Source organism: Neoarius graeffei, chromosome 14 (genome assembly GCF_027579695.1).
Source record: "Neoarius graeffei isolate fNeoGra1 chromosome 14, fNeoGra1.pri, whole genome shotgun sequence".
NCBI lineage: Eukaryota > Metazoa > Chordata > Actinopteri > Siluriformes > Ariidae > Neoarius > Neoarius graeffei.
The window spans coordinates 74,144,692-74,164,626 of NC_083582.1; the positions used below are offsets into that span (position 1 = coordinate 74,144,692).

The 19,935-nt window shown below is 45.8% G+C and overlaps 1 protein-coding gene across 1 annotated transcript in view; it reads right to left on the minus strand.

Moving 5' to 3' along the window:
* LOC132897844 (ras-related protein Rab-37) overlaps positions 1-19,935 on the minus strand; it is a 49,084-nt gene that overhangs the window by 19,189 nt on the left and 9,960 nt on the right. The window lies entirely within an intron of this gene.

Below are 19,935 nucleotides of genomic sequence, written 5' to 3' on the forward strand. Positions count from 1 at the left end.
GAAGCAGAAAAGCTTAAAAAGAGTTATAAAATAGACATTACTATGGAAATACTGTAAAAATAGTATAGGGGAGAGTGGGGAGACTTGGAACAGTTTGTATTCCCATAAATTAATTTCAACCAATCAGGTTTTAGATGACATCAGAAGTTAAATGTTGACCCTTAAGGTGATGATACATGGGGCAACTTTTTGGGCAACCAGGTGAGACACAGGGCAACTAATTAGGACAACAACCAATCAGATAAGAGCAAATCTATTGCCAAGGAGACAGACAGACACTGCAAAGATGGACACAAACATTTGCAGCCGTCACTTTTGTCTTGGCTTCAGCCTTTATTTCGCTCAAGTAAGCATCACTTCTGGAAGAAAACTGAATAGATCCTCTGGTCAAAAGATAATGTGCCATTATTTTAATATTTATCAGTCAAAATAACCGCATTATTCTGATCTCAGCAAAAAACACAAAAGGACATGGAGCAGGAGACGCTGCTGAGGAGGAAAAGGGGCTGATGGAGTTCCTGAAAGGCTTTCTTTCTGTCTTAGATCCTGAAGTTTGTACCGTTTCACCCTCGGGTTCCACAAGTAGTCGTGCTCTGGATGTGAATTAGATCAGATGATACAACCCCGATTCCAAAAAAGTTGGGACAAAGTACAAATTGTAAATAAAAACAGAATGCAATAATTTACAAATCTCAAAAACTGATATTGTATTCACAATAGAACATAAACAACATATCAAATGTTGAAAGTGAGACATTTTGAAATTTCATGCCAAATATTGGCTCATTTGAAATTTCATGACAGCAACACATCTCAAAAAAGTTGGGACAGGGGCAATAAGAGGCTGGAAAAGTTAAAGATACAAAAAAGGAACAGCTGGAGGACCAAATTGCAACTCATTAGGTCAATTGGCAATAGGTCATTAACATGACTGGGTATAAAAAGAGCATCTTGGAGTGGCAGCGGCTCTCAGAAGTAAAGATGGGAAGAGGATCACCAATCCCCCTAATTCTGCACCGACAAATAGTGGAGCGATATCAGAAAGGAGTTCGACAGTGTAAAATTGCAAAGAGTTTGAACATATCATCATCTACAGTGCATAATATCATCAAAAGATTCAGAGAATCTGGAAGAATCTCTGTGCGTAAGGGTCAAGGCCGGAAAACCATACTGGGCGCCCGTGATCTTCGGGCCCTTAGACGCCACTGCATCACATACAGGCATGCTTCTGTATTGGAAATCACAAAATGGGCTCAGGAATATTTCCAGAGAACATTATCTGTGAACACAATTCACCGTGCCATCCGCCGTTGCCAGCTAAAACTCTATAGTTCAAAGAAGAAGCCGTATCTAAACATGATCCAGAAGCGCAGACGTCTTCTCTGGGCCAAGGCTCATTTAAAATGGACTGTGGCAAAGTGGAAAACTGTTCTGTGGTCAGATGAATCAAAATTTGAAGTTCTTTATGGAAATCAGGGACGCCGTGTCATTCGGACTAAAGAGGAGAAAGACGACCCAAGTTGTTATCAGTGCTTAGTTCAGAAGCCTGCATCTCTGATGGTATGGAGTTGCATTAGTGCGTGTGGCATGGGCAGCTTACACATCTGGAAAGACACCATCAATGCTGAAAGGTATATCCAGGTTCTAGAGCAACATATGCTCCCATTCAGACGACGTCTCTTTCAGGGAAGACCTTGCATTTTCCAACATGACAATGCCAAACCACATACTGCATCAATTACAGCATCATGGCTGCGTAGAAGAAGGGTCCGGGTACTGAACTGGCCAGCCTGCAGTCCAGATCTTTCACCCATAGAAAACATTTGGCGCATCATAAAACGGAAGATACGACAAAAAAGACCTAAGACAGTTGAGCAACTCGAATCCTACATTAGACAAGAATGGGTTAACATTCTGTGGCAACGGGGGCGTGGTCAAGCACCGGTCTGTGACAGGAGGGCGGAGTTGGGGAAGGTAAGTGGCAGAATCGCTTCACCTGAGTGTCATTAACCTGTGTTTTGTGTGTTCTCCCCAGTAAACCGCCCTATTTAAGGAGGGAGAGCGAGAGCAGAGGGAGAACCGGACGAGACGCTGTGTGTGTGTGTGTGTGTCTCTCGCGCTAGTAAAAACAGTGTTGCAACTCTGAAAAGTGTGGCAATAAAGCCGGTTAACAAACCTGATCTCTGTCCTGCCGTCCTCTGTGCTCCACCCACACGCGATTCGCGCTACAGTGGTGCCGAAACCCGGGACCGTGGAGCACCTGTCCTGCAGCCCCATGGAATCCTCCCCGTTCGCGGACTTGGTCCACGCCCTCGCCACGGCCCAGCAGAGCCAGCACCAGGCGCTCGTCACACTCCGGAAGGAGCAGGAGCGCCGCTTCGAAGCCCTGGTACTGGCTCAACAGGAAGACCGCGAGGCGTTCCGGCGCCTCCTCGCGTCGGCGGGGTCCACCAGCGCCCCGGCCGCGGGCCCATCTCCCATCACCTTGACTAAGATGGGCCCGCAGGACGACCCCGAGGCGTTCATCGCATTATTCGAACAGGTCGCCGAAGCCTCGGGGTGGCCGATGGAACAGCGCGCGGTGCGCCTCCTCCCCCTCCTGACGGGAGAGGCGCAGTTAGCCGCACTACAGCTCCCCGCCGACCACCGGCTGGCCTACGCTGACCTTCGCCGGGCTGTCCTCCAGCGCGTGGGGCGCACGCCGGAGCAGCAGCGCCAGCGCTTCCGCGCGCTGCGAATGGAGGAAGTCGGCAGCCCGTTTGCGTTCGGCCAGCAGCTCCGGGACGCCTGCTGGCGGTGGCTGAGGGCCGAAGATCGCGACGCCGAGGGGATCATCGACCAGGTGGCGCTGGAGCAGTTCATCGCCCGCCTACCCGCCGGAACCGCGGAGTGGGTCCAGTGCCACCGCCCGGCGTCGCTGGATCAGGCCGTAGGACTGGCGGAGGATCATCTGGCGGCTGTCCCGGCGGCAGGACAACGGATGTCTTCTTCTCTCTCCTCTTCTCTCTCTCTCTCTCTTCCCCCTCCTCCCGTGTCCCGTCCTCGCCCCATTCCCCCACCATGGAGGCGGGGGCCGGCCCCACCCCAGCCGGCCCGCCGCACCCGTGGTGCCCTCCCGTTTCTCCCTTCTATGTCTGTCTCTCCCCCCCCCCCTCAGGTGAGTGACCCCCAGTCCACGGCTGCAGAGGGGAGGCCCGGGCCGGTTTGCTGGCGCTGCGGGGAACCGGGCCACCTGCAGCAACAGTGTGCCGCGATGGAGGTGGGGGCGGTGGTGCGGATCCCCGACGTGCCAGAGGCTGCCCTCGATCAGGCCGGAGCATATCGCATACCGGTAAGTGTACAAGGGGCGACCTATCAGGCGTTGGTGGATTCGGGTTGCAACCAGACCTCGATCCGCCAAAGCCTGGTGCAAGACGAGGCATTGGGGGGAGCACAAGGGGTGAAGGTGTTGTGTGTGCACGGGGATGTTCACTGCTACCCGTTGGTGTCGGTCCACATACATTTCAGAGGGGACAAATCTATAGTGAAGGCGGCGGTTAATCCTCGCCTTACCCACTCTTTAATCTTGGGGACTGATTGGCCGGGATTCCGGGGGTTGATGGCACACCTAGTAAAGAGTGGGTCCTGCCGGTTAGCCGGGGGGGGTCCCGGTGTCGTTTTGGCTGGAGCTGCGGTCGCAGGGCCGTCTACGTCATCTCCGCGACAGAGTGAGGGGCCCCCGGCTCCTCCTCTTTCTATTGGGGAATCCCTTGCGGATTTCCCACTGGAACAATCGCGAGACGGAACTCTGCGACACGCGTTTGACCAAGTGAGAGTAATCGATGGTCAAACGCTCCAGCCGAATGCCACCCCGACCTTCCCCTATTTTTCCATTTTAAAAGATAGGTTATACCGAGTGACGCAGGACACTCAGACGAAGGAGCGTGTCACCCAGTTGTTAATTCCAAAGAGCCGTCGGGAATTGGTATTCCAGGCGGCTCACTTTAATCCCATGGCGGGACACCTCGGGCAGGATAAAACACTCGCCCGGATAATGGCCCGATTCTATTGGCCGGGGATTCGCGGCGACGTCCGTAAGTGGTGTACGGCGTGCCGCGAATGTCAGTTAGTAAACCCAGCGGCCATTCCAAAAGCGCCCTTGCGCCCCCTACCATTAATCGAGACCCCGTTTGAACGAATTGGGATGGATCTCGTCGGGCCATTAGATCGGTCAACACGAGGGTACCGCTTTATATTGGTTCTGGTGGACTATGCAACGCGATACCCGGAAGCGGTGCCTCTTCGCAATATCTCCGCACGTAGTATTGCAGAGGCTCTCTTCCACGTCATCTCCCGGGTCGGAATCCCGAAAGAGATTCTGACTGATCAAGGCACCTCGTTTATGTCACGAACACTGGCCGAACTGTATGGGCTACTGGGTATTAAGCCGATCCGCACCAGCGTGTATCACCCACAAACGGACGGTTTAGTCGAACGGTTCAACCGCACCCTCAAGAATATTATCAAAAAATTCGTAAGTGAGGACGCACGTAACTGGGATAAGTGGCTCGAACCCTTGTTGTTTGCAGTGCGAGAGGTCCCCCAAGCCTCCACGGGGTTCTCCCCATTTGAATTACTGTATGGGCGTAAGCCGCGCGGCATCTTAGATGTACTGCGGGAAAATTGGGAGGAGGGACCTTCGCAGAGCAAAAATGAAATTCAATACGTTATGGATCTGCGCGCAAAACTCCACACGCTCACCCACTTAACTCAGGAGAATTTGCGGCAGGCCCAGGAACGGCAAACCCGCCTGTACAACAAGGGCACGCGCCTTAGAGAGTTCACTCCGGGAGATAAGGTACTCGTCCTGTTGCCCACGTCGAGCTCCAAATTAATCGCCAAGTGGCAAGGGCCCTTCGAGGTCACACGGCGAGTCGGGGATGTCGACTATGAGGTTAGGCGAACGGACAGGGAGGGGGCGCTACAGATCTACCACCTCAATCTGCTGAAGCTCTGGAATGAGGAGGTCCCCGTGGCGTTGGTGTCGGTAGTTCCGGAGAAGGCGGAGCTGGGGCCGGAGATCCAAAAAGGGTCATTGGCATCTCGCACCTCTCCGGTCCCCTGTGGAGACCACCTCTCCCCGACCCAACTCACGGAGGTCGCCCAGTTGCAGGCCGAGTTTTCGGATGTGTTCTCGCCCCGGCCCGGACGCACCAACCTCATAGAACACCACATAGAGACGCCCCCGGGGGTGGTAGTGCGTAGCCGACCTTATAGATTACCCGAACACAAAAAAAAGGTGGTTCGGGAAGAACTTCAGGCCATGCTCGAAATGGGCATCGTCGAGGAGTCCCACAGTGACTGGAGCAGCCCGGTGGTCTTGGTTCCCAAGGCCGACGGCTCGGTCCGGTTCTGCGTGGACTATAGAAAAGTCAATGCGGTGTCTAAATTCGACGCGTACCCAATGCCTCGTATTGATGAGCTGCTTGATCGACTAGGCACGGCTCGCTTTTACTCGACACTGGATTTGACGAAGGGATATTGGCAGATCCCCTTGACTCCATTATCCCGGGAAAAAACGGCCTTTTCCACACCGTTCGGCTTACACCAGTTCGTCACACTTCCGTTTGGGCTGTTTGGGGCGCCCGCTACGTTTCAGCGGCTGATGGACCGGATCCTCCGGCCCCACGCCACCTATGCGGCCGCTTATTTAGACGACATAATCATTTATAGTAATGACTGGCAGCGGCACCTGCAACACCTGAGGGCCGTCCTTAGGTCGCTGAGGCGGGCGGGGCTCACTGCCAACCCGAAGAAGTGTGCGATTGGGCGGGTGGAAGTACGGTATCTGGGCTTCCACTTGGGTAACGGGCAGGTGCGTCCCCAAATTAATAAGACAGCAGCGATTGCGGCCTGCCCGAGACCCAAGACCAAAAAGGGGGTGAGACAGTTCCTGGGGCTGGCTGGCTATTATCGTAGGTTCATACCTAATTATTCGGACGTCACCAGCCCGCTGACTGACCTCACTAAAAAGGGGGCGCCAGATCCGGTCCAGTGGACGGAGCAGTGCCAGCGGGCTTTCTCTGAGGTAAAGGCTGCACTGTGTGGGGGGCCACTTTTGCACTCCCCTGACTTCTCTCTCCCCTTTTTGTTGCAGACAGATGCGTCGGACAGAGGGCTGGGGGCCGTTTTGTCCCAGCAGGTGGGGGGAGAGGACCGCCCAGTGTTGTACATCAGCCGGAAGCTGTCAGTGCGTGAGGGGCGCTACAGCACTATCGAGAAGGAGTGCCTGGCCATCAAGTGGGCGGTCCTCGCCCTCCGTTACTACCTGCTGGGGCGCTCTTTCACCCTCTGTTCGGACCACGCGCCCCTCCAGTGGCTCCACCGCATGAAGGATGCCAACGCGCGGATCACCCGTTGGTATCTGGCGCTCCAACCTTTCAACTTCAAGGTGGTCCACAGGCCGGGGGCGCAGATGGTCGTGGCGGACTTCCTCTCCCGTCAAGGGGGGGGGGGGAGTCGGCTGCGGGCCGGACAGGCGCCCGGCCTGAGTCGGGCGGTGGGGGTATGTGGCAGCGGGGGCGTGGTCAAGCACCGGTCTGTGACAGGAGGGCGGAGTTGGGGAAGGTAAGTGGCAGAATCGCTTCACCTGAGTGTCATTAACCTGTGTTTTGTGTGTTCTCCCCAGTAAACCGCCCTATTTAAGGAGGGAGAGCGAGAGCAGAGGGAGAACCGGACGAGACGCTGTGTGTGTGTGTGTGTGTGTCTCTCGCGCTAGTGAAAACAGTGTTGCAACTCTGAAAAGTGTGGCAATAAAGCCGGTTAACAAACCTGATCTCTGTCCTGCCGTCCTCTGTGCTCCACCCACACGCGATTCGCGCTACACATTCCTATCCCTAAACTTGAGCAACTTGTCTCCTCAGTCCCCAGACGTTTACAGACTGTTGTAAAGAGAAAAGGGGATGTCTCACAGTGGTAAACATGGCCTTGTTCCAACTTTTTTGAGATGTGTTGTTGTCATGAAATTTAAAATCACCTAATTTTTCTCTTTAAATGATACATTTTCTCAGTTTAAGCATTTGATATGTCATCTATGTTCTATTCTGAATAAAATATGGAATTTTGAAACTTCCACATCATTGCATTCCGTTTTTATTTACAATTTGTACTTTGTCCCAACTTTTTTGGAATCGGGGTTGTAAGTTAGACAATCTCTATTACAACTCACAAAAAAAAACCATGCACTGATCATCACTTTTAACTTGACGCAAGAGAGCTAACGTTATCCCTGTACAGCTAACGAGAACTTTCAGCTAACTATAATAGCAAAAATCACTGCTAGTTAGTTAAATCCCATTCAATCTCTATGGTGCGGTGGTTAGCTAACGTCAGTTTACACTGAGCTGAAAAAAAATCAACGTCTTAATTACAACCTGAGCATAAAAATAGATGTCTGTTGGTTTTCTAAGTATTTGATGAGGTAAATTCACCACTTTGGGTTCACACAGAACAACTTACTGCCATAAAAAGATATAAGTTGTCTCTGGTTTGTTTGGTTTTTTTTTTGCTCCACTGCTGGAGATGCCGCCATCTTTGTTGAAAATTTCAGAAGCTCTCACTCAGGTGGTCATGTAGTTTGCTGCTAGCACTCTGATTGGATGATCTTAAAAAGTTGCCCAAAATGATCAAAACTGTTCAGATAGAAATTACGTTGCCCGATCTCAATGGGAAAGTGTCGAAGCGCAATTGCCCAGCAACATTGTCCAAAAAGTTGCCCCGTGTATCATCACCTTTCGCCTTCACCTCCACCTTCACTCTATGGTGTAATATATGATGGTGAATTGGGGATTTGTTAGGAATTAAAGTATGTAGCTGAGGGTTACCAGATATAGTATTAAACCTAAATTCTGGGTGGAAAAAGAAAAAAAAAAAAACATTTAAGGATTTTTTTTTCCAAAATGTCCAGACGGGGAAAGTTGGGACAGTTCATGATGTTACAGTTTTTTTCTTGTGGTTTACAAATATAAAATTGTTCAAAACCGTTTGTTAAAAATGTGGGCGTGTCCCTGCATGAGTATTAAACTTATTTCATTCCTTTTTGAGAATGGCTCTGTTTTGCCTCGTCAGGTTTTGAGTAAACTGACATTTTTCTATCGCTGTACCAGCATTGAGTGTTCATACAGTTCCTACGATACAAGTTTTCATCATAAATAAAAATTAAACCTGTAGGATGAAGCTAGGTATTTTATTTTTCTTCCATGTCTCCCCACTATGTCCCAAGTCTCCCTTCAATGTCTCATGTCTCCCTGCAGAAAAAGCGAAGCCTGAAGGCCAGTATATGTACCAAGCTGAGAAACTAATGCTGTGGTCAGAGGGTACAGTAAATCCTCTCTTACAATAATAATCAATATGAATGTGATGCTACCTGCAAAAAATTTCACAGTCTCCAAAAGCTGAAAACGTGTCCTAAGTCTCCCTGCTCTCCCCTACTGCCCGTAAACCATTTCAAAAGAAAAAGACAAGAAGAATGAAGATAGGGACAAGAAAAAAAAGACGGCAGATGAAGAAAGGAGATGTTGGGACAATTTAAATATTGAAGTTTACATGTATTTTGTAACACTGTTCTGTAAAATGCTTGTGCTGATATTTTATTTCATTTATTGTCGAACAGCGATTCATACATTTTATTGAAAATGAAATCAAGGTCAAAAGACGAGAAAATAATCTCGAAAGTGTTTCCCCTTTGAGTTTTCAGGACTGACGACGCAGCTTATTCAAGTGACAAACCATCCAGATCTGTAGCCGCTTTATCCTGTTCTACAGGGTCGCAGGCAAGCTGGATCCTATCCCAGCTGACTACGGGTGAAAGGCGGGGTACACCCTGGACAAGTCGCCAGGTCATCACAGGGCTGACACATAGACACAGACAACCATTCACACTCACATTCACACCTACGCTCAATTCACTGTAAAAAATGTCCGTAGAATTAACAGTGAATTTATGTAAAATCATGACATAAAAAACTGTAAATACAAAAACAATGAAGCAGTGTGTAATTTACATCAATATACTGTAAAACTCCTAACCAAATACCACTGTTAATTTAACAGTAAGAATATGTCATATTTTTTTTGTAGAATTTACAAATTGTTGTAGTTTAAACACAGACAAACTGTAATACTGAAACAGAATGTGATAGTTAAAATTACATCATTGCCCTGTTAAAAAAAAGTTAAAAAATGGCTACTGTCTTTGCTCAGTCGACCAAGGTGCCATACCATGAATCTGGGGACCTGGGTTCGATTCCAACCCAAGGTCATTTCCCAATCCCTCCCTGTCTCTCTCTAGCTCATTTCCTGTCTCTACACTGTCCTATCCAATAAAGGTGAAAAAAGCCCCCCCAAAAATATCTGTCTAGCAGATCATTGCTTGTAACCATTTTGAATAATTGTTTATTGTACAATGACTAGCCGTAAAATTAACAGTTATGTATTGATTATTGTACATTGAATACCTGTAAAATTTACATTTAGTTATCATTAATTGTCCATGGAATCCCAGTGAAATGTACAAGTTATTCTGTAATGTTGTTTACATTTCACTGTATTTTTAACAGGATTATTCTGGCAACCACAGCTGCCAGTGTTTTTCCGTAAAAACAACGGATTTTTTTTACAGTGTAGAGTCACCAGTTAACCTAACCTGCATGTCTTTGGACTGTGGGGGAAACCGGAGCACCCGGAGGAAACCCACGCAGACAACATGCAAACTCCACACAGAAAGGCCCTTGCCGGCCACGGGGCTCGAACCCGGACCTTCTTGCTGTGAGGCGACAGCGCGAACCACTACACTGCCATGCCGCCATGACCAGGGGCTAAGTTTACCAAATGCATTGTAGCACAAAGATCACGTTTAATGCATGACTTTGATCACTTTCTGTACCAGGGCAAAGAATAGCAGTAAACACAACCGAAGTATAAATACACAGGCTCTTGCACAAGTAATAATAAAAAAGGCATATATTATTATCACCAAAAATACCTGATTAGAATTAGGAAGGCTTTTTTGAAAGAAAAACAAAAAGGAGCTCCAAGTCAGCAGTGTGTTCCTAAAGCTGGCAGAACTGGGGCACAAAAGAGTTTTCTTTATAGATGCCGGCAATTTATTCATGAACCACAGCTTAAGGTTTTAACGTGAGTGCCTGAGGAGATAAGTAACAGAATGCAAATGGTGTAAAATCCACGGTGGTGTAGTGGTTAGCGCTGTCGCCTCACAGCAAGAAGGTCCTGGGTTCGAGCCCCGGGGCCAGCGAGGGCCTTTCTGTGCGGAGTTTGCATGTTCTCCCCGTGTCTGCGTGGGTTTCCTCCGGGTGCTCCGGTTTCCCCCACAGTCCAAAGACATGCAGGTTAGGTTAACTGGTGACTCTAAATTGAGCGTAGGTATGAATGGTTGTCTGTGTCTATGTGTCAGCCCTGTGATGACCTGGCGACTTGTCCAGGGTGTACCCCGCCTTTCGCCCGTAGTCAGCTGGGATAGGCTCCAGCTTGCCTGCGACCCTGTAGAAGGATAAAGCGGCTACAGATAATGAGATGAGATGAGGCCTCAGCTCACATTGGCTTCTATCCCACAATAGGACCAGTAGGTTACATTTTCATATCTGGTAAAACATTTGCTGAATCATTGGAAGATTCTTTGTTTGAATCCTAACGATGATCCGGCCATCTGTGACCAGGAGTAAAAGATAGCAAAGCTTGACTTGTTCTCAGGGAGGGAAGATGTTACTCTGCCCTGTCAATTAGAACAATGCAAAGGTAATCCTTGCATTATCATTAACCCTTTGATGCAAAACATATGCACACCCCTTCTAATGCACAACATGGGTCAAAAATGACCCGCATTCATTTTCCAGGTTATTTCATGCTGACTGAGTTTTTCTTTGCTCTATCTTTTGAAATCAATTTATTTTATAATTGAATATTCCAAGTATTCTTTAAATATCTTGTTTTTAATTACCACAAATCATTAATTTAATTTTCTCTTTCCTACTTTATAAACAAAAATACTTTTTATATTACTACACATGGGTCATCCAAGTGTGATTTAAAATTAAATGTCTTAATACTATAATAATAATTTGTTTCAAGTAATTACTTTAGCAGTGAATGGGGCCAGTTATTTATTTATTAACTATGTCGTTAGCTAAGCCAACTACAATAAAATTAGCTAACTAAAGTAGAATATGTCAACAGCTCGGTAGCTAATAGTAATTACTTATAACTTTCTGACAAGTAATCTACTCACTCTCAAGGGAACCTAAACAATCAATTTTTTTCTAAGGTAATGTTAGAACAATTGAAAAACATTACTTGCATGTATTAGATGGGCAAAGGGCGCTGTGCTGAGCTGTGAAATGTCTGACACAAGCACAAGTCACAGTTCCCACCAAACGCTGGAGTAAATGCATGCGGGTCGGTTCTGACCCATGTGTGTAAACTTGATGTAGAATTACAAAAGCTGTGCTTGTTCATAACTTAAGAAAGGAAAAATAAAAATGATGATTTGTGCTCAACAAAAACAAGATATTTACTGCATATTTGGAAAAGTAAATGACAAAATGAATTTATTTCAAAAGTAGATCATAGAAACACTCAGCCATACATGAAATAACCTGGAAAATGAACGCAGGTCGTTTTTGACCCATGTTGTGCATTAGAAGGGTAGTGATACAAAAAGGGTTTTTATTCAAAAAGTAAGAAAGGAAAAATAAAATAAGGATGTATGATGATCAAAAACAAGTTAATTGAGGAATATCTTAAATACTGAATGATGGAATTAATTTATTGCAAAGATATAGAAGATAGGGCGGCACGGTGGTGTAGTGGTTAGCGCTGTCGCCTCACAGCAAGAAGGTCCTGGGTTCGAGCCCCGGGGCCGGCGAGGGCCTTTCTGTGCGGAGTTTGCATGTTCTCCCCGTGTCCGCGTGGGTTTCCTCCGGGTGCTCCGGTTTCCCCCACAGTCCAAAGACATGCAGGTTAGGTTAACTGGTGACTCTAAATTGAGCGTAGGTGTGAATGTGAGTGTGAATGGTTGTCTGTGTCTATGTGTCAGCCCTGTGATGACCTGGCGACTTGTCCAGGGTGTACCCCGCCTTTCGCCCGTAGTCAGCTGGGATAGGCTCCAGCTTGCCTGCGACCCTGTAGAAGGATAAAGCAGCTAGAGATAATGAGATGAGATGAGATGAGATATAGAAGATAAAAACTCAGCCGGGTCACTTTTGACCCATGTTTTGCATCAAAGGGTTTTAACAGTTATTCCACGAAATCGAGTCGTACATGAGCTGATAGTTGATGAAGCGTGTAACGCCGAGTTGTCTATAATCCATGTACGATGACATTGAGTGGAATAACTGTTTTATTCTATCCACATTCACTGGATTTTGAGAAACAGAACATTTTTATTTTTTGAAAATTCGATGAATAAAATCTTTATACAAAACATCCGACAAAATCATTTCTGCTAAGAATGTAAACAAACTGGCGAAATGACAGGAACAATTTGTGAAATTTGTTTTCTTTTTTTTCTTTGTCTTTAGGGTTTTTTGGCAGTTGGCAAACTGACTTAAAGGTGCATTACCGCCACTGACTGGACTGGAGTGTGGAACAAAAGACACTGGAGAACTAGATAGAACTCGACGCCAACGGCATCGATGGGGATGCCTCCGCCTGGTAGACTACACGCCTTATTAAGTTGTGATTTGGGGATGGACATTTGGCCTCACAGTAATCTTGACCTGGTGATATTACTTGCATTTGCCTTGGAGACATTGTGTTCACAAGGTTCTTGGACAGACATTTGACCTCACAGTGACCTTGACCTTAGACCTTTTGATCTCAAAATCTAATCAGTTCATATTTGTCCCAAAGCGCAGAAATAGAGAAAGTTTGGTGAAATTCCTTTTTTCTTTAGCCTTTGAGATATCACGTTCACAAGGTTGTGGGTCGCACGCACGGACGGACGCATGGACAGATGGACAACCCGGAAACATAATGCCTCCTGCAACTTGCACAAATGGTGAAAGTTTGGTGAAATTCCTTTGATTTGCCTTGGAGATATTGTGTTCACAAGGTTTTCGGACACACATTTGACCTCACAGTGACCTTGACCTTAGACCTTTTGATCTCAAAATCTAATCAGTTCATGTTTGTCCCAAAGCGCAGAAATGGTGAAAGTTTGGTGAAATTCCTTTCATTAGCCTTTGAGATATCGCGTTCACGCACACACGCACACGGACGTACGGACAGACGGACAACCCGAAAACATAATGCCTCCTGCACCTTATGGTGGCGGAGGCATAAAAACAACAACAACTATATCCTTTTAGCCATTTCTGTTTCTTTTAAATACTTGATAACAGAGTGGTATATTTGACTTGATGCTTTTCCTATTAAACCAGGTAATATAAATTTATGATGATTTACCATTCTCTTGGTTGGTTCAGCAATACACGCCGCCATTTTGTTTTTCTCTATTCACGGTATATGAGCTGATAGCCTAGTAGTAGAGTAGCCAATCAGAGCGCACCATTGCTCATATCCAGTGAATGTGGATAGAATAATTATCACTATCCTTGAAAGGATTACCACAGCTCGTCTCCTTGAAACTGGGATCCATCAACATTTGAAGTGCAACAGTGATCTCAACTCCGAGATCTCTAGTTGCTATGGGACATTAGCTGTTCTTAGCTAACAGTTAGTCGAATCTTTTATTTTGTCTAAAATAGAGTTTAATGGTTCAGTATCTGATCCCGTGCCTGATTACTTTGTTAAGCGATTACAGCATTTACAGCTGGCTGCTGCAAGTTTCGTAACTAAGCATTATGTTTTGCAGATGTCTGATACTCTTAAACTAGGCTGGCTCACCATCGTGCAGCGGAGAGAGTTTCATTTGTGTAATTTAGTATTGAAGGCACTGCGTTATAGTTTTGGCCGTCTTATCTTAAGTTAGAACTACACACACCAGCATGGTCCAATCATCTAGTGCACCCAAGCTTAAGGTGCTATTGCTATCAGGTACTTTTCAAGAAACAGCGTCCAAGATATTTATACCCCTGCTCTGAAGGAGGGGTGGTATCCTGGTTTACCTCTGTCCCTCCGTCCATCCATCCGTCCGTCCAAAACACCCTTTTTCTCAGCAACCACAAATCATAGCCACTTGGGACCAAACTTCAGCTTGGAGTTCTATACCGTGTTTACCGTTTTCAGGTCTGTCGCACATCGACTTCCTGTTTACCGACTGAATGTATTTACAAGACATATAGGGTGGATTTTGACACTATTTCAAGAAGCAAAATGCTATTTCAGTATACCAGGATGCTGTTTGAAATCCCTGGGGAGAGACACTGCTCTTTACTTACTTGTTTCAGGGTTCATTATTTGTTGAAGTCAACATTCATAATAAAGTGTCCTATTCCTTCGATTGCTTGCGTTCTGATATAAGTGAGAACGGGGGATATGTAAGTGAGCAGTAGCTCACAGTTGATCTTGTTAATTCTCTTCCTAAAGACGTGAGCAACTGTACCAGTTTAAATGAGCAATTTTTTTACTCAAGTACATCACAGATGCTCATAGTTTTACGCAGCGTTTATATAATCTTTAATATAATTATTATTGTTTTTTGTTGCTGTATGCTGTTTATTAGTATCATTATTAGCTCATCTGGCTGACAGGCGATGAGTTTATGCCATCATGTGCTGTCCATCTGTTGTCCGGTGTCATCCACATTTCACGACAATCGCTTCTTCTCTCTCAATCCTTCCCCAATTTTTATTCTTTTTGGTAGGAAGGTAGGTCTGCCTGGGGTGCATATAGCTTCTACCCAAAGTTGCATAATTGCAATTAATAATGAAGAAATGGAGTAATTAATCAATCAATCAATCAATCAATCAATCAATCCCTAATGAGCAGTTTCCACACAAATCGCTTCTTCTCCCTCAGTTCTTCACCAGTTTTTATTCTTTCTGGCAGGAAGGTAGGAGAACCTAGGGTGCATAGAACTTCTACCCAGATTTGTTTCATTACAATTATTATTAATGAAGTTAAGGCGGGGGCGGCACGGTGGTGTAGTGGTTAGCGCTGTTGCCTCACAGCAAGAAGGTCCTGGGTTCAAGCCCCGGGGCTGGCGAGGGCCTTTCTGTGCGGAGTTTGCATGTTGTCCGCGTGGGTTTCCTCTGGGTGCTCCGGTTTCCACCACAGTCCAAAGACATGCAGGTTAGGTTAACTGGTGACTCTAAATTGACCGTAGGTGTGAATGGTTGTCTGTGTCTATGTGTCAGCCCTGTGATGACCTGGCGACTTGTCCAGGGTGTACCCCGCCTTTCGCCCGTAGTCAGCTGGGATAGGCTCCAGCTTGCCTGCGACCCTGTAGAACAGGATAAAGTGGCTAGAGATAATGAGATGAGATTAATGAAGTTATAGACTAATTAAGCCTTAATGAGCAGTTCAACAAAAATTGCTTCTTCTCTGTCAATTCCTCACCGTTTTGGATTCTTTCTGGCAAATAGGTCGGGATTCCTAGGGTGGATATTGCTTCTACCGGTATATATAGCTTGTATATAGTGTATATAGCTTGCAACATTTATTGCACAGGGCGGCACGGTGGTGTAGTGGTTAGCGCTGTCGCCTCACAGCAAGAAGGTCCTGGGTTCGAGCCCCGGGGCCAGCGAGGGCCTTTCTGTGTGGAGTTTGCATGTTCTCCCCGTGTCCGCGTGGGTTTCCTCCGGGTGCTCCGGTTTCCCCCACAGTCCAAAGACATGCAGGTTAGGTTAACTGGTGACTCTAAATTGACCGTAGGTGTGAATGGTTGTCTGTGTCTATGTGTCAGCCCTGTGATGACCTGGCGACTTGTCCAGGGTGTACCCCGCCTCTCGCCCGTAGTCAGCTGGGATAGGCTCCAGCTTGCCTGCGACCCTGTAGAAGGATAAAGCGGCTAGAGATAATGAGATGAGATTTATTGCACAAGGTGGCCCACTTTAGATCGTTCCTTCTGGACTAGACGGGGCCGGAGTGAGCTACGCCATCATTGACAGTCTCATTATTATTATTATTATCTCATTTCATCTCATTATCTCTAGCCGCTTTATCCTGTTCTACAGGGTCGCAGGCAAGCTGGAACCTATCCCAGCTGACTACAGGCGGAAGGCGGGGTACATTATAACCAATCATCTCCTACAGTTGATACAACAAACACTTGGATAGTTGATAACTTCAACAAAATCGACTTCATGTCAAAAGTATAATGAATTTCCTGGGTACACAATTACAATTAAAATGAATTTTTGTAAGGTGTTTGTAATCATGCTATCCATTATCACCCAGATGAGGATGGGTTCCCTTTTGAGTCTGGTTCCCCTCAAGGTTTCTTCCTCATGTTGTCTCAGGGAGTTATTATTATTAAAAGGTTACTTGGAGATGAATGAACGAATGAAGGATGTCTGTGTTTTGAAGGAACCATGTTAAAGTCCTCATCCTCCCTAGATGGTAACAGTCATGACATCATCATCATCGTTGTTGTCTTGTGGCCTCAGCCGAGATTTCTTACACAATCCGTTTTCCACACATTGTGATGGGCCATGCCACTGGGCAGATCTTCCACCAGTGTTCCTTGCGATGGTGTCAGGAAACAGAATGGAGAACTAGCAACTGAAGAAGGTACAATAAGTCGTTAAGTCCTGTGTATGCAACAAACATGGTAGTTTTCGTCATCCTCCAACATGTCACTGCGTCTGGCATTTTCTCTGAGCCGAGTTGACAGAGCGAACTTGAAGATGAAGTCAAAAAACAACAGGTGGCACCATAAACACGACGCAAGCATAAAACTAGTCAGCGAACACTTCTGCTCGCACTGAGCTTTATAACTAACGGCACAAAGGAAACCCTGCTGAGCAGAGAGTCTAACTCTGCATGACAAACTGTGAAGAGGTGGAAATGCCACTGAAGCAGCTTCTGTCCCTGTACAAAACAAGCTCTAGCATGGAAAAAAGAGGCTTTTGTTTCTGGTGATTCTTTCAGCTAGTAGAGTTGTTACTCCATTTCTGTTTTCTCCAGGTATATAAATAATTAAAAATGATTAAAAATTGTACCTTTTTAAAACGGATTTTATTCTTCAGGAGCAAAAATAAGTGAGTTTAAATATTCAAGGCTAGTTTGTCTTACTGGAGATAGAAATGATATTCAGTCATTGATTATGGATGAATCAGTGGATGGATGGATGGATGGATGGATGGATGGGAATATGATTTAATCTGATAAGTAAATGTTGTGTGGATGGTTGGCTTTCATTTCATTTCATTATATGTAGCCGCTTTATCCTGTTCTACAGGGTCGCAGGCAAGCTGGAGCCTATCCCAGCTGACTATGGGCGAAAGGCGGGGTACACCCTGGACAAGTCGCCAGGTCATCACAGGGCTGACACATAGACACAGACAACCATTCACACTCACATTCACACCTACGCTCAATTTAGAGTCACCAGTTAACCTAACCTGCATGTCTTTGGACTGTGGGGGAAACCGGAGCACCTGGAGGAAACCCACACGGACACGGGGAGAACATGCAAACTCCGCACAGAAAGGCCCTCGCCGGACACGGGGCTCGAACCCGGACCTTCTTGCTGTGAGGCAACAGCGCTAACCACTACACCACCGTGATGGTTGGCTTGGATAGGTGAATTCAATTTAAAGAATTGATGGATGGAGGGATGGTTAGATGGGTATATAATTTAATCTGATAATTAAATGTGTGGATGGTTGGCTTTTTTGGATTGGTGAATTTGGTTGAAAGTGTATGCAATGCCTTAATTGTAATGCTTTAAAATGAATATATATCATTAGTAATGACCAAAGTGAATTAATAAAGTGTGTGTGGGGGGTGTAATATTAATTATTTGTTATTTTATTATCAAGCATAAACTAATCAATAAATCGCAGCTTCTGGATCCCAGAAAAAGGTAGCTTTGCCGCAGGGTTAATCTCACATGACATCACACACGAAACCCCGGTTATCTGGGTCATTTCGGTTCATTTGACTCTATGCGTGTTTACTTGCTGAAATTGGATATTGTTGTTGGAATCTTACAGAAACGATAGGAAAGCACTGTGTTGTGTTTGGATGTTCAAATCCATATACAACAGGACATTCAGTTCACAAATGTCCAAGAAATGACATTAAAGTGACAGTGGGTGGGGTTTGTGCAAACGAAGTGGGCAGATTTCGTGTCGCCTACTAATAATAAATCTAATTCATCAAGTGTTCACCACCACCAGAATGACCACATGGGAATTATTGGAGCAAAAATAAACCTATTGATTTAATAAATGACATTTGATCTGACATTTGGACAGTTCGTCGATTCTCCTGTTATCGCCCACTTCGTATTTTCTTTCAATAATTACACCGAATAAGTGTACATTTTAAAGATTATATTTCTGCATTTATCGAGGTACATGTAAATATTTTCCCTGTATTTTGCAGTGGCCAGCTTAGAATAAAAATCCACAAACCAATCTGTGTTTCCGATTCTTTCTGGCTGGTGGTGCGCTATCGGCGGTGAGCGGGACTGTCGTGCACTGAGTGAACTGGCATCTGTTTCTCATCTTGGGGGGTCGAAAAGATAACCATTTACTCTGGAATATCCTTGATAATCTTCTGCCCCTTCATCCGACATATAAGAATCTCAATCACTATCAGAATTCTCTCCAAAATGTGATTCCATATCAAGACTGGTCTAACCACTGCTGCACATGGGAATGAACTTGATACTTGGATTGTTACACGTGTGACATCACACACCACTTCGGGATCTTCTGGTTCAGTCTCGGCAGATTCCGTGAAAATCGGCTGATTTTATTGATTTTCCATTAATTTATGGCCTTTTGGATCAGCTATGGTTTGAAAACACATGGTCAATCAACATAATGATTGTTGCTTTGTACAAGGAAAAAAGTGGGGTTTAGGGGCGTTACATACACTTTAAAGAATTGATTATGGATGGTTGTTTCATGCAGGTCTCATCTCATTATCTCTAGCCGGTTTATCCTGTTCTACAGGGTCGCAGGCAAGCTGGAGCCTATCCCAGCTGACTACGGGCGAAAGGCAGGGTACACCCTGGACAAGTCGCCAGGTCATCACAGGGCTGACACATAGACACAGACAACCATTCACACTCACATTCACACCTACGGTCAATTTAGAGTCACCAGTTAACCTAACCTGCATGTCTTTGGGGGAAACCGGAGCACCAGGAGGAAACCCACGCGGACACGGGGAGAACATGCAAACTCCACACAGAAAGGCCCTCGCCGGACACGGGGCTCGAACCCAGACTTTCTTGCTGTGAGGTGACAGCGCTAACCACTACACCACCGTGCCACCCGGTTCATGCAGATATTCAACTTAAATTTTATTTATACAGCATTTTTAACAAAACACTGCAGCTTTATAAAAATTGAATATAAATTCATACATCTTAACAAGCCATATTTAATAGCAGTGGGGAAAACAGAAACTTCCTGAGATGATACAAGGAAGAAGCATAGAGCAGATACTCTCTTCAGAGCTTGAGTCTATCAAAGAATGGCTGATTGACAACAAGCTTTCCCTTTATGTTGGAAAAACTGAAAATTCTATTTGGCTCCAAACACAAATTAACAAAACAACATTTCGTTCAGGTGCAATGTGCTGGAAATACATTGAAATGCCAAACTAATGTGAAATACCTCGGTGCCACTCTTGATCAATCTCCATCTGGAGAGAACATGGCTATAGATGCAATTTCCAGGGCAAATGCTAAGCTTAAATTCCTCTACAGAAAAGCAAGGAACATTGACAATAGAAGTAAGATGATGCTTGTATCTGCCTTGATCCAATGTCATCTGGACTATGCCAGCACGTCATGGTACT